At 37.7% G+C, this 14005-nt stretch overlaps 2 protein-coding genes and 1 long non-coding RNA gene across 6 annotated transcripts in view; all 3 read right to left on the reverse strand.

Annotated features, from left to right (window-relative positions):
• Window positions 1-14005, reverse strand: part of LOC148681268 (uncharacterized) — a 482092-nt gene that overhangs the window by 221402 nt on the left and 246685 nt on the right. The window lies entirely within an intron of this gene.
• The window catches only part of LOC141377041 (uncharacterized), a 441555-nt gene that overhangs the window by 146586 nt on the left and 280964 nt on the right, over window positions 1-14005 (reverse strand). The window lies entirely within an intron of this gene.
• LOC100332612 (NACHT, LRR and PYD domains-containing protein 3) overlaps window positions 1-14005 on the reverse strand; it is a 59862-nt gene that overhangs the window by 40187 nt on the left and 5670 nt on the right. For all 3 annotated transcript variants that reach the window (XR_015942536.1, XR_015942538.1, XR_015942537.1), the window contains exon 4: window positions 98-211. This is a non-coding gene — a long non-coding RNA (NACHT, LRR and PYD domains-containing protein 3). The remainder of the gene's footprint in view (window positions 1-97; window positions 212-14005) is intronic.

A 14005-nucleotide genomic window follows, 5' to 3' on the forward strand; every position in this document is an offset into this window, starting at 1 on the left:
CTCCTGTAATTGTAATACTTGTAAATGTCTGATCTTCTAGAAACACAGGATCATATAAATGCTGCAGTGTGATCATGTGTGTGTAGAGTTGATCTACCTGACAGCAGGTCGTGTGTTTTCACTCTTAAATGTTATTGGTTGGATCATAGACGCGTCACTCTTCATAGACACACAGCTGGGCTCTGCTTCTGCTCTCTTCCTCTTACGTGAGCTGAAACAGAGAAGATCAAAGTTGAGCGCTGCACACACTGCACAAACCTGATATTAATCATTCTTCATTTACAAAAACACTTAAATTAATTTCCTTTATATTTGAACAGAAACTGTCTGAATGTGGAAAATATCAGCAAACACAGATCAAGGCTCATTTCTAGTAGAGAAATCCCAACAGAAATGCAGCACTATTAGAGCTGAAACTAATCATCAAATCACTGAATGAAGTCCACAGTGTAGGTGTGGGAGGAGCTTAATCATTCAGGCGTGTCAATCATCATCACGTGAGCAGCAGTATAAACTGCACTGTGTCAGCTGACTGTTATTCCCGCCTCCAGCAGCTCCCCTTATCCTCCTCCTCATTACTCAGTCTTCAGAAGGTCACTCACCGGGGGTTTGTCTGCAGAGCTCCAGTCCAGACTTTGAGGACAGCAAGACAAGTTCATTTACCATCATCTATAATGACTGAATGAGCAGGAGAACTCGAGAAATATCAATTCTAGAAACCAAATGTGTTGATCAGCAGCATCTATGAGGCCAACACAACATGATGATGACTGCGCTTCATTGAAAACAGACTCAGATCAGAGGAATGGCTGATCAGTACAACACAGAAACAGCAGGGGAAAGTGTGCAGGAAAAGCCCTTTATGGCAGGAGATCGGGAACACCTTAGTTTAGCTCACAATTCATACTATTAACTACCGGCTTATTATCTGTGGAATGTGAACATATGATACATGTATACTAGGATTGGAAATCGGTTTGATACCGCATATTTTTGCTGGATCGGGTATCGGTCAGCTGATACCGATCCAAATCCAATCTTGTGCGTCGTGCGCTATATAGTGTGTTTATAAGCTAACTAAACCATGAAGGTAGCCTTATAAGCCACTAGAACATTGTTATGTAGGCTACTATATTCTAAATATTTTGAAAGCACAGTTTAATGTGCAGCACAGATGAATATTCACGTGGTTAAATTCATGTTTAGTTCAGCGCTTCCCGCGGCTGCGCCTGTCATTCATTCTTCATTCAAACTGCGTGTCGTGTTTAAGACAACAGAAAACATTTTCTCCAAGACTATGTTCTTGCTAGTTTAAATAATTAGTGGAGTAATGCATTTAGTTTTGCATTAAATGGATTCATTTTGACCTGCAGCAGGAGTTCATTTCTTTGCTGTTTCTACATCATGTTGCGCTGTATCAGATCGCATTCGCAATAGAGGAGTAGAGAACGTTATCCTGCTCACTCACAAAGTAGGCCTACCTGAAATATTTAATTAGAAAAGCCTCAATAATACATTGGACAGATCCTCAACATGCTTATTTCTTCCATTTCAGCTGCTGTTTTGCAAATGTCTGCAGATACCAGTCTCCGATGCGCTTTCATTCAAGTGCCGGCTGCAGGCGTTGTGCTCCGCTCCATAAGATTATTCACAAGTTTGTTCTCCCATCCTCCAGACCGAGTTTCTTCCAAAAGGAATTCTTTAAGTGCTGCGAATAGTTTTTAAAGCCTGGCCCATTGTGGTCAAAATAGTTGATTACAATAATACAAGTGAAAATGACGGGCGCAATATAGATTGACATTAACAAAATGATTTATAAGCTACTCTGAAACTGAATATTTCACTGTATTTTATATATTATTATTTGATTATATATTATTATATATATTATATTTATATAATATTATTTTATTTATCAGAGCAGTTTGTGTTTTGACACTGAAGCCTAAGTGGACCTTGTTTTTACTTTCTCCGTCTCACTCACGGCGAGATTTGGAGAGAGATTATTAAGTAAAACTGGCATCAGACGGTTTAGTTTAGTCACCATAACTTTTCAATCCAGATGGATGGGGCTACTATTACTGCATCCAAAATGGTGAAAAGCCTTGGAGTAACGACTGATGACCAACTAAACTTCTCTGAACACATTTCTAGAACTGTTCGATCGTGCAGATTCGCACTCTATAACATCAGAAAGATCCGACCCTTCTTATCTGAACTCCTTGTTCAAGCTCTTGTTCTCTCCAAACTGGATTACTGCAACTCTCTACTAGCTGGGCTTCCAGCTAACTCTATCAAGCCTCTTCAACTGCTCCAGAACGCAGCAGCACGAGTGGTCTTCAATGAACCTAAACGAGCACATGTCACTCCGCTGCTAGTCCGTTTGCACTGGCTGCCAGTTGCTGCTCGCATCAAATTCAAAGCTCTGATGTTTGCCTACAAAGTGACTTCTGGCTTTGCTCCTTCTTATCTGCTTTCACTTCTGCAGATCTATGTGCCCTCCAGAAACTTGCGTTCTGTGAATGAACGTCGCCTCGTGGTTCCATCCCAAAGAGGGAAGAAATCACTTTCGCGAACGCTCACGCTCAATCTGCCCAGTTGGTGGAATGAACTCCCTAACTGCATCAAAACAGCAGAGTCACTCGCTACTTTCAAGAAACGACTAAAAACTCAACTATTTAGTCTCCACTTCACTTCCTAATCTGCAATTGCCTCTCTGAATATCACACTAACTGTACCTAAAAAAAAAAAATACTAATACTACTAATACTTTCCTTCTTAGACTTTACAGACCTGAAACTTGCCTACAGCACTTATTCATTGTTGCTCTTATAGTTGTGTAAATTGCTTCCTTGTCCTCATTTGTAAGTCGCTTTGGATAAAAGCGTCTGCTAAATGACTAAATGTAAATGTAGTTTAGTCTGCATCAAATTCACAGGAAAATATCAGGCTTTAATTGAATGAAATTAATACATTTAATAAAAGGCTGATTATTTTACCCACAAATTCAATTGAAGCCTATTGCAGATTTCAAAGAAAAATCTTAATATCAAAACGCAAAGGACAATATCTCAACGAATGCTCAAAGAATGCTCAAACAGCAAGCATGTTTTTAATTAGATTGTGCCGCTGCTGAAAAATGGCGCTGCTGTGTTCGGACGCTGTTCGGGTTGCTCCGCTGAGATTTTGCTTTATTCTCCTTTTTTATTCACTTTTATTCTCTCTTTTTTTTACACACTTTACGTCGGCACTGATCACTTATAATATAGAAACACTTTTGGACATTGGAAATCGCTACACCAACCTGTTCCAGGACACTTTACCCATGAATCCTGAGTGGCCTCTGGAGATTCTTTGTAACGCGGAGATAAATACTAACAACTCTCCAAGGCGTCGGATCAAGAAACATTGTGGGAAGCGCGCTGGAATTCGAGTCAGACTTAGGAAAAGGGCTCATAGTTCTCCTCTTCCAAGTATTCTCCTCGCTAATGTCCAATCCTTAAAAAACTAGATAGACGGTCTTAGAGCCAGGGTTAGTTTTTAAAGGGACATTAGGGATTGCAACATTCTCTACTTGTCAGAAACGTGGCTTTCGCCCTTGGTCCCGGATACTGCTGTAATGTCGAGTGATAACTTTTCTGTTTTTCGGACGGACAGAACAGCTAAGGGCCGGTAAATCCAGGGGTGGAGGAGTGTGTTTCATGGTCAATAAGAAATGGTGTGAAATATCTCCACTCTGTCGCGTTCCTGCTCGCCTCACCTGGAACATCTTTCCATTTTTTGCCCGCCTTTTTATCTCCCTCGGGAGTTTTCATTGATTATTGCTACTGTCGTATACATTCCACCACAGGCAGATGCTGGCTGGGCTTTGTCTAGACTTCACGATGTGCTCAGCGGCTATATTAACAAACACCCTGATGCTGCCCTTATCATCGCGAGAGACTTTAACAATGCTAATCTCAGGCAGGTCATGCCGAATTTTCATCAGCATGTATCCTGTCCAACTAGAGGGCTTAACACACTGGATCACTGCTACACTCAGTTCAAGAATGCCTATAAAGCCCGTTCATTACCGGCTTTTGGCAGATCGGATCATGCCGCTATTTTCCTAACACCGGAATATAAACAAAGGCTCGTCCAGGATTCTCCAGTGCAGAGAGTAGTGACGCGCTGGTCCTCCCATTCAGAGACTATGTTGCAGGCGGCACTTGATGACGTCGACTGGGACTATCTGTACCTTCGGGAACAAATCCTCTGAAGAGGTGAGGGCAGACCCGCTGCTGGCCGATGAGTTAAACATTTTCTATGGCCGTTTTGATGGCGGCGGCGTGATTCTGCCGATCAGTGCGTCAGAAGTGTTAGGCAGGGTTGCGATGATCCTGTAATTACCGTGTCGGAAGATGAGGTCTAGAGGGCACTGAAAAGAGTGAATGTCAGGAAGGCAGCTGGACCTGATGGGATACCTGGCTGTGTCCTGAGGTCCTGCGCCGGTCAGCTTGCTGGTTTGTTTACTTCCATCTTTAACGAGTCCCTTGCTACCTCCGTGGTGCCCACCTCATTCAAAAAATCTATTATTATTCCTGTGCCTAAGAATAATAAACCCTCTTGCCTGAACGACTATCGCCCAGTTGCTCACACATCTTTAGTTATGAAGGTTTTTGAAAGACTTGTGAAGAGCTACGTCTGCTCCTCCCTACCTGATACTCTGGACCCCTTTCAGTTTGCTTTTCGTCTAAATAGATCCACGGACGATGCCATTTCTCATGTTCTTCACTCTTCTCTCACACACTTGGACAGCAAAAATGGGAATTATGTAAGGCTGCTTTTTATTGATTAAAGCTCTGCTTTTAACACTATTGTTCCCATTAAGCTGGCAACCAAACTTATTGACCTTGGTCTAAACTCCTCACTTTGTAACTGGATTCAAGACTTTCTCACCGGTAGATCTCAAGTGGTGAGAGTTGGCCAGTTCACATCAAATTCCATCACTCTGAACATAGGAGCCCCACAGGGCTGTGTCCTGAGTCCCCTACTCTATTCTCTCTACACGCATGACTGCGTTTCCTCCCTTAGCTCCACATCCATCATCAAATTTGCCGATGATACTGTGGTTTTGGGCCTCATCTCTAACAACGATGAGACCACGTACTTGGATGAGGTACAGAGGCTTACATCATAGTGCCAGGGCAATATCCTTTTTCTGAATGTGAACAAAACTAAAGAGTTGATTATGGACTTTAGGAGGAGACAACAGCAGCCCTACACTCCTCTTATGATCAGTGGGACCCCCGTGGAGAGGGTGAGTAGTTTCAAGTATCTCGGTGTAATTATCTCTGAGAACCTGACTTGGACTACACACATTGAAAGGCAAGTAAGTAGATCCAGGCAAAGACTGTACCATCTGTGACAGCTGAGGAAATTCAGGGTCTCTCCAGCAATCCTGAAAACTTTCTATTCAGGGACCATAGAAAGAGTATTGACTCAAGGTGTCTCAGTGTGGTATGGAAACAGCTCAAACCAGGACCGCAAAGCACTTCAAAGAGTTGTGCGTTTAGCTGAGCGCATCTCAGGGTCTGCTTTCCCCTCCTTGCAGGACATCTATCTTAAAGAGCCCATATTATGGGTTTTTGAAAATTCCCCTCCATGTAGTGTGTAACACAGCTCTAAGTGAAGTGAAGTATCCAGCTAAGGCTTAAATCTGTAAGAATACAGTGTTTAAAACGGTTGATTCATCTATAAAAGAGTCGACTCATAGTGCTTCAAACGAGTCGCCTTGATACCGATTCATTAGGTGTTTCGCCATGACGTACGAACGAAACCAAGTTATTCACGTGCACGCGCAAACCCGGGAGATTCAAACCTGAGGCCCCGCCCTCTGACGTAGAAACCCAGACACACACACACACACACACCCACAAACACACGCACACAAACATGCCGGTCGATTGAAGTCACACTGCAGATGGACATTATCGATTCTCTACCCAGAGATGAAACCTCAGCATTATAACCAAGCAGTTGGAAACTTCTGGAAACTACAGGCTACAAAGAATACTTCATCTGCGTTTGTTAAAGTAAGGATCAGTAAAGAGTAACTTACTAATGGACGTCAGGATGAGTTTCTTCCTCATAGTTAACATGGTTTCTTCCTTATCAGGTTAACTGTCTATATTCTCTTATCGCGTGCAAAGCCACGTTAAAAACACGACGCGTGCTGTTTGTTTACGGAGCTCCATGGTAGAGGTCTGCATTCCCGCGGCTGTCCCCGCGCCAGATTTCTGCGGCGCGGGAATAAATTTCCGAATCAATCGCGGGAGCGGTCGGTAACAGGTTTAATTTGGGACGGGAGCGGGCTGTCTAGCAATATCGTGGATATTGCTATGCGAATGAGACAGAGCTTTGCCTGCCTGTGTGTCTGCTTGGCGCTTGTGTGTATGTGTTAGTGCGCGCGTATGAGAGAGAGAGAGAGAGAGCTCTGTCTGGCTGTCTCTGGACTGTTTAGCTGGGTGATTTTCGGTTATGCTCTCCCCCGCTCTTTAGCGGGATCGGGTGCGGCGGGCAGAAAACGGGGCGGTTCGGGCACCAGGACAAGAAATTCTAAATATAAGCGGGAGCGGTCGGGTTCAGGCTAAAACCTGGCGGTTGCGGGCGGAAGCGGGTGCGTTGTCGTCCAGAGGTGTGTTTGTGTGTGTGTGTGGCAGCTAAAATCCACGCCTACACTATGGAGCGCGTATGAACTGTGATTACTTTTATATTGCTGATTAGCTATTGGGCATTTCATTCTCTGACTGAAGGCAGTCGACCAATCGCGACAGACTGTCATCGGTCCAATCAGCGCAGATTAGCTTCGCGCTAAGGAGGGGTTTGGGAACAAATGAATCACTGGACGATTCATACAGGAGTCGCTGGGATAATTAGGTAAAAATAAATGCAGATTATAAGACCATGAAAGTGTTTTTTGACTTTGCATGCATATTAGACTGTTGTTGGAGACCCTTACAACCAAGATATGACCCTATTTCATGTATAATATGGGCTCTTTAAACGCTGTAAAAATAGAGCTGTTAAAATCTGTAAGGACTTAAACCATCCTGACAATTATCTATTCACTTTGCTTCCATCTGAAAAACGTTTCCGTAGCTTGATGGCAAAAACTGAGACACTTAGGAGGAGCTTCTTTCCCCAGGCCATCAGGCTGCTAAATTCAGGCTGCTAAATTCTAACCCGGTGTTATATATCACTTGATTTCTTGTATTTATCACTGTAGTAGTCATATCTATAAGTTACCATATATTGCTGCTATTCTTATTACCTTGTATAATTTTTTGCACGTTATTTTTTGCACACTTTTTTTTCCCTTATTATTTAATTTTGGTTTATCTATACTTGCACTGTCTCTGGAGCGGACCTGACCTACATTTCACTGCTGGTCATACTTTGTATAACTATGTATGTGACAAATAAAACTTGACTTGACTTGCCGTCTGTCATGTATAGCCTACCAATAGGTCTGTTAATTTTTTTTACAAAAGAAGATATATTATTTGAGTTTAGCACCAGAGCTATAGAAACTGCTCATTTCGGTTAATTTTGCCAACAGACTACCGCCGCTTGGTAAGCGAATGTTAACCGTTAACAGATTAATATTACAATATTATTTAATTAAAAAATAACGTGCATATTTTGTGACACATTAAATATTGCACTTTAAAATACAGATTTATTTTAGCATGCGAACAGCATACAGAACATAACAGAGCATCTTTACGCACCTGCGTTTCAGCAGCAAAACAAAAACAGAATAAATCAAATAAATCCTGACATCACTGAAATGACATATTTATATTACAAAACTAAAACACTGACTGAATCCTTTTTAAGAACCAGCATTTGTCCAATTATGTTTTTTCTTTCTTTAAATAAAAACAGGCTACCTCGAATAGATCACTCCACAGAAAATATGCATTTTATTAATGCTCTGCTATTTTAAATGACAAAACCTCTGTAAACATTTTAATATGAGTCATTAGTTTAAATATTATGTCTTAATTATGATTATGACTTATTTCCTCTGTCTCACTGGCGCTTCACGTGTCCTCGCGCTGCCTGTAATGAAAGAAAATGACAATGAACCTTAAGGCTCTATGTTGACTTTTTGTTAAGTATTGGCTACTACATAGCATATAACAATTTTGTTGTTTACATATGATATTGCATTAATTTGCAAACATGTGTTTTAAGCTGTAAAATGAAAGCCTCAGTTTGGTGCAAAGTTCTTATGCAAACATTAATAAAAACTCTGGATTTGTTTGATAGATAGATTAGGCTATGTAGGCTATTTACATTTTTTTTTTTTTTGAAACTTTTTATTTAAGATTTTTTATATATTTATTTTACAGAACAACCCCTTCCCCAAAATTTTTTTACCCCTTACACACGAGGGGGTACCTAAAAAAATAAATAAATAAAAATAAATAATGAAATTATAATAATAATAAAAAACAAAGAAGAAAATAAAAAAAAAATTAAAATAAAAGGTGTTGCCATCATAATTACTTTCCAGGGGATACATCTGTACATCAAGTTACATTGTATTGCATAGTTACATCAAATAACCGTCATGTTAAGGTGAGGTTAAGCAATCTCTAAATATACATATCCAAATATGTCGTAATACTTTTCCACCTCCTTAGAAAAATATCAGTTTTCATCTGTAGACATGCAGTCATTTTTTCCATTATATAGACCTGTTTAAGTCTCTGAATCCACTGAGACACTTTTGGAGAACTTTCTTCCATCCAATGTACTGTTATCATTTTTTTTGCAACCAGTAATAATATCCTTAGGACAAATCTTGCTTCCTTATCAAACATCCCTTTGGGCAGTGCTCCCAGTAAACACACAACTGGATCGAGGGGTATCTCCCTATCTAATATATTATCTATTTCTTTTTTAACATTTTTCCAAAACTCTTGAATCGTAGGACAGTCCCAAAAAATGTGGGTATGGTCTCCAATTTTACCACATTTTCTCCAACACAAAGCTACCGATGGTCCTTTTACGTATGTAGAAATTACAAAAGGAGTATTAAAGTACCTCATTTTTACTTTCCAATCAAATTCTTTCCACAATTGACTATTAATTCCTTTATGACATCCTTCACATAACTCAGTCCAGACCTCATCCTCGATTATGGTATTTAGTTCTAGTTCCCATTTTCCTTTAACGTGATCTGTATTTTGTACAGTATTATTTAGTAATCTTTTGTATAAATGGGAGATGTGATTTTTAGCTGGAGTGTTTTTTTCTGTAATATTTATGAAGTATTCCTCTATTTTATTTGGTTCTTGCATGATTAGAGCTTTTTCTTTATGGTTTGTAATGTAATGTCTTATTTGGAAGAACCTATACATATCTTTTGGTGAAATATTAAATTGTTCTTGGAGTTGTGAGAATGATTTAATTTCTTTTCCAACGAATAACTGATTTATTGTTATAAGACCTTTATCTGCCCATATTCGAAATCCACCATCCCACACAGATGGGAGAAACTCAATGTTTCCTACTATAGGCATGGCCCTGGATATAGATTCTGGACCTCCAAACATTTTTTTTATTTTATTCCAAATTTTTAGAGTATGTTTTATCCATTGGTTATCTATTTTAATTTTTGGAGCCTGTTTTACATTTATAAAAGGTAGAACGGACAGTGATGTCTCTTTTATTGTGCTTTGTTCAATTTCGACCCATCTTGATTCTTTATTATTTTTAATCCAAGCTACTATTGCGGTTAATTGAGCTGCCCAGTAGTAATATTTTAGATTTGGTAAGCCTAAACCTCCTTTATCTTTTGATAAAAGCAATGTTTTATATTTTATCCTAGCTTTCTTTTTCTGCCATATGAATTTTCCAAATATTTTATCTAACGAATTAAATTCTGAGACAGGCACATTTACTGGGAGAGACTGGAACAAAAAAAGAAATCTGGGTAGTATGTTCATTCTTATTACCTCAATTCTACCCAGTAATGAGAGAGGAAGAAGCTCCCATCTTTTTAAATCATTTTTAACTTGTTTTATTAGATTTGTATAATTTGCTTCGAAAAGCTGGCTAGGTTTGGGGGTAAGAATGATACCCAGGTACCTAAATCCTTTCTTTGACCAATGAAACGAAACCTGCTCATTAAGCTGAGAAGGCCAAACCCCAGAAACCATCATGGCTTCAGATTTATTTTCATTGATTTTATACCCTGAGACTAGTCCATATTCATGCAAACACTGCATAAGTGGGGGAATGGAGTGGGATGGGTTTTCTATGTAGAACAATACATCGTCTGCAAACAATGCTATTTTATGAACCGATCTCCCTTCATCTTCTATTCCTAGAATGGCTGTATTCTGACGTATGGCTTCTGCTAATGGTTCAATACTTAAAGCAAATAAAGCAGGAGACAGAGAGTCCCCTTGTCTAACTCCTCTTTCTACCCCAAAGAATTTGGAACACTGACCGTTCACCCTTATTCTTGATTTTGACTCTTTATATAATATGTTGAACCATTCCACAAATTTTTCTCCAAAACCCATTTCTATCAGTGTTTGCTCTAAAAATAGCCAATCAACTCTATCGAAAGCTTTCTCAGCATCAAGACTGAGAAGCATTGCATTCTTTTTACTTTTTACCGCTATGGATTGTAAATTTAATGTCTTTCTTACATTATTGGTTCCATGTCGGTTTTGAATAAATCCAGTTTGATCTGGTTTTATTACATTTTTTATACAATTTTGAATTCGTTTCGCCAATATAGATGTTAATATTTTGTAATCTACACACAAAAGACTGATAGGACGATAACTATTGCATTGCGTAGGATCTTTACCTTCCTTATACAATACTGAAATTATAGCATCTGACCATGATTTTGGTGGATCGTGTGATTTTAGCGTGTAGTTGTATACTTTGCATAATATTGGGGTAAGATCATTCACAAAAACCTTATAATACTCTGCAGAAAACCCATCCACTCCTGGGGATTTATTGTTTTTTAATTTAATGATTGTTTCTTTAATTTCATCTTCTGTTATGGGGTCTGTTAATCTATTTGCTTTTTCACTTGATAATTTTGTCAGATTAAGTGGTTTCAAAAATGTCAAAATTTTTTCTTTTTTTAATTCTTGGTCTTGGCATTTATATAACTGTTGATAATATTCTGCAAAAATGTCAGCTATTGCTTTAGGTTGTGTCTCAATTTGTTTTGTCACCGGGTGTCTAATCTTTGGGACAATACGGCTAGCTTGGTCCTTCCTGAGTTGAAAAGCCAATAATCTACTAGCTTTATTTCCCATTTCATAGTAATTTCTTTTTATGTATCTAAGAGCTCCTTCTGCTTTGTGCGTTAGTATTTCATCTAATTTTTGCTTAACTTCTTTTAACTCTTTAAGTGTTTCTTCTTTTTTATTTATTTTGTGTTCTCTCTCTAACCTTTTTACTTCGTTTTCATATTCTTGTTGTTTTAAGTTTCTTTGTTTTTTTAATTGAGACCCTATACACTGCAAATTTTAGATAGTAGATTTAACTACATTGGAGTTAAAATTAACACTCCCTCAGAGTTTATATGGGAACCAATATAAGTGTTAAAAATAACACTTTTGAAAGTGTTAACATTGTCAACACCAAGAGAGTGTTAATTAACAAACTCTTATTGTGTAAAATATCTGTTAAATTTCCGATAAAATACCAGCAGCTGTGGTTGCCAGAATCTTTCTGTGAAAAACATGGAAGTTTTATATAACTGTATAAATTTACAAAAAATAACCATATTTCATGAACTAATACATTGCTCATATTACAAAATCATAGCTTAGTACACATAAATGTATAGTCTTTAGATGCAATAATGTTTTCATGTGTGATTGCAATTAGCAAACAGATTTTGACTGCATTAGTAACTACACAGTTACCTTTAAACAAAAGAAGATGCAGCATAACATCAAATTTTCTCAGTTCATCTTGGACTTGAACAGAGACGCTATTATCCTCCACAATGGTGACACAAAAACCGTTTTGCTGTTTATCTTTCTTTTTTTTTCATTTTTAGATTTTACGGAAAAATACCAGCAGCTGTGGTTGCCAGTAATCTGCTGTTTTTAACATTCATAAATTCAGTTTACAGAATAATTCTGTTAAAAACACATTCAACAGTCTGTATTTTTTATCGATCTCACACTGCAAATTTTAGATTTGGTAGATTTAACTACCTTAGAGTTAAAATGAACACTCCCTCAGTGTTTATATGGGAACCACTATAAGTGTTAAAATAACACTTTTGAAAGTGTTAAAATGTTTAACACTCAGAGAGTGTTAATTAGCAAACTCTTATTGTGTAAAATATCTGTTAAATGTATGTCAAAATACTGGCAGCAGTGGTTGCCAGTAATCTGCTGTTTTCAACATTTTACATTCGTAAATTCAGTTTCCAGAATATTTCTGTTAAAAACAAATCCCATAGTCTGTATTTTTCATTCGAACACACGTAAGCCTTAAATTCCAGAGCAAAATCCTAACTAGTGTCCTCACTACAGAGGGCTGAACACTCAGACAGTGATGAAGTTAATGAGACAATTAAGTGTCTATTTAAAGGAGGATTGAGAATTGTTGATGAACAACTGTTAACAAGCAGAATCACTGAAGGACAGAAAAACACAAGCCAAAACCAAAGATGAAATCAACTGAGAAAAAAAAAACTCTAAATAAAATAATAATCAATAAAAATAAAACAAATTACACAATAAAAAATGTTATTTTTCAACATCTTTAAAAAAAACTCATCACATTAAACAACTTATCATGGAGCTTCACCTATTACTGACCTTTGATTTTATTTCTGTCATGTGAACAAAAGCTCTTAATAAAATTTCCGTTGTTCATTTGAAGTCACCATGATGGAGGACAGAGTCTGCTTTAGTTGGGCTCTTCAACTTCTTGCTATAAATGTCTTTTATTTTGGCTACTATAGTTGGTGGTAATCACACTATTTAAACATATAACATGGAAAGCTGAAAGAAAATTAAAGTGTCAGTCTGAAGAGATTATTAATGATATCATAGCCATCCTTTCCTGCTTGTTTTCTAATTCGATATCGTATTAGTTGTGTGTGAGAAATAAATGATATACATAAATGAAACCACTGAAGCTCCAATAAAATAAAAACAATATTTACAATAAGAATGTTTGATCTATGGCAGAACTCAAAAACACACAGACATCAACAATTAGTCTTTGAATCTCAATGATGGTGACAAACAAAAAAATTAAAATCAAGTAAAAAAAAAACACTACTGAAATATCACCTCCCAAAAACAACACAAAATAAAGGAAAAGAAAGAGATTGTAAGAACATAAAGCTGCATAATTTATTCATGCTGCAATGCATGCTGGGAGCTTTGTACTATGCTGGCACCCAGCATGCATTGTGGCATGAACTATGCAGCTTCTTTTTTTTTTTAGCAACCACGGTTGAGGTTCATGTCCTGATTCTTGATGCCTGTGTGTCATAAAGAGCAAGCTGGAGCTTGAATGTTTAGTGCATGACACTCTAATTATTAATTGCATCCTAATTTTTTGTTGAATCTTTTATGAAGAGCAGCAGACTGCCAGAAGTATTGTCCCATGCAGTTTTAATACAACTATATTTGCATATCTTTATGAATCAACTTAATAAACACCGGAAATTAAATCTATAACAATTAAGCATAAACAGTATAGTTTCTCTTGACCTTTCTTGCTATAGCTAATGAGTTTTAGAAACACAGCTATAGCAGTCAGAGAAACATTAGGATATAAGAGTAAAGCTTCAAGAGCTCAAATAAGCAGCCTCTGATCTCTATGATGGTGAGGTCAAATGAAATATTTTTAATTAAAAAAATATAAACCTCTGTTCATTGTCAAATATTCTTACAGAAATGAAGTCAAACTGTAATCAGTGAAGCTGCTTATGCTATTATTTAAT

The sequence above is a fragment of the Danio rerio genome, chromosome 4 (assembly GCF_052040795.2).
Source record: "Danio rerio strain M-AB ecotype USA chromosome 4, GRCz13ab, whole genome shotgun sequence".
Taxonomy (NCBI): Eukaryota; Metazoa; Chordata; class Actinopteri; order Cypriniformes; family Danionidae; genus Danio; species Danio rerio.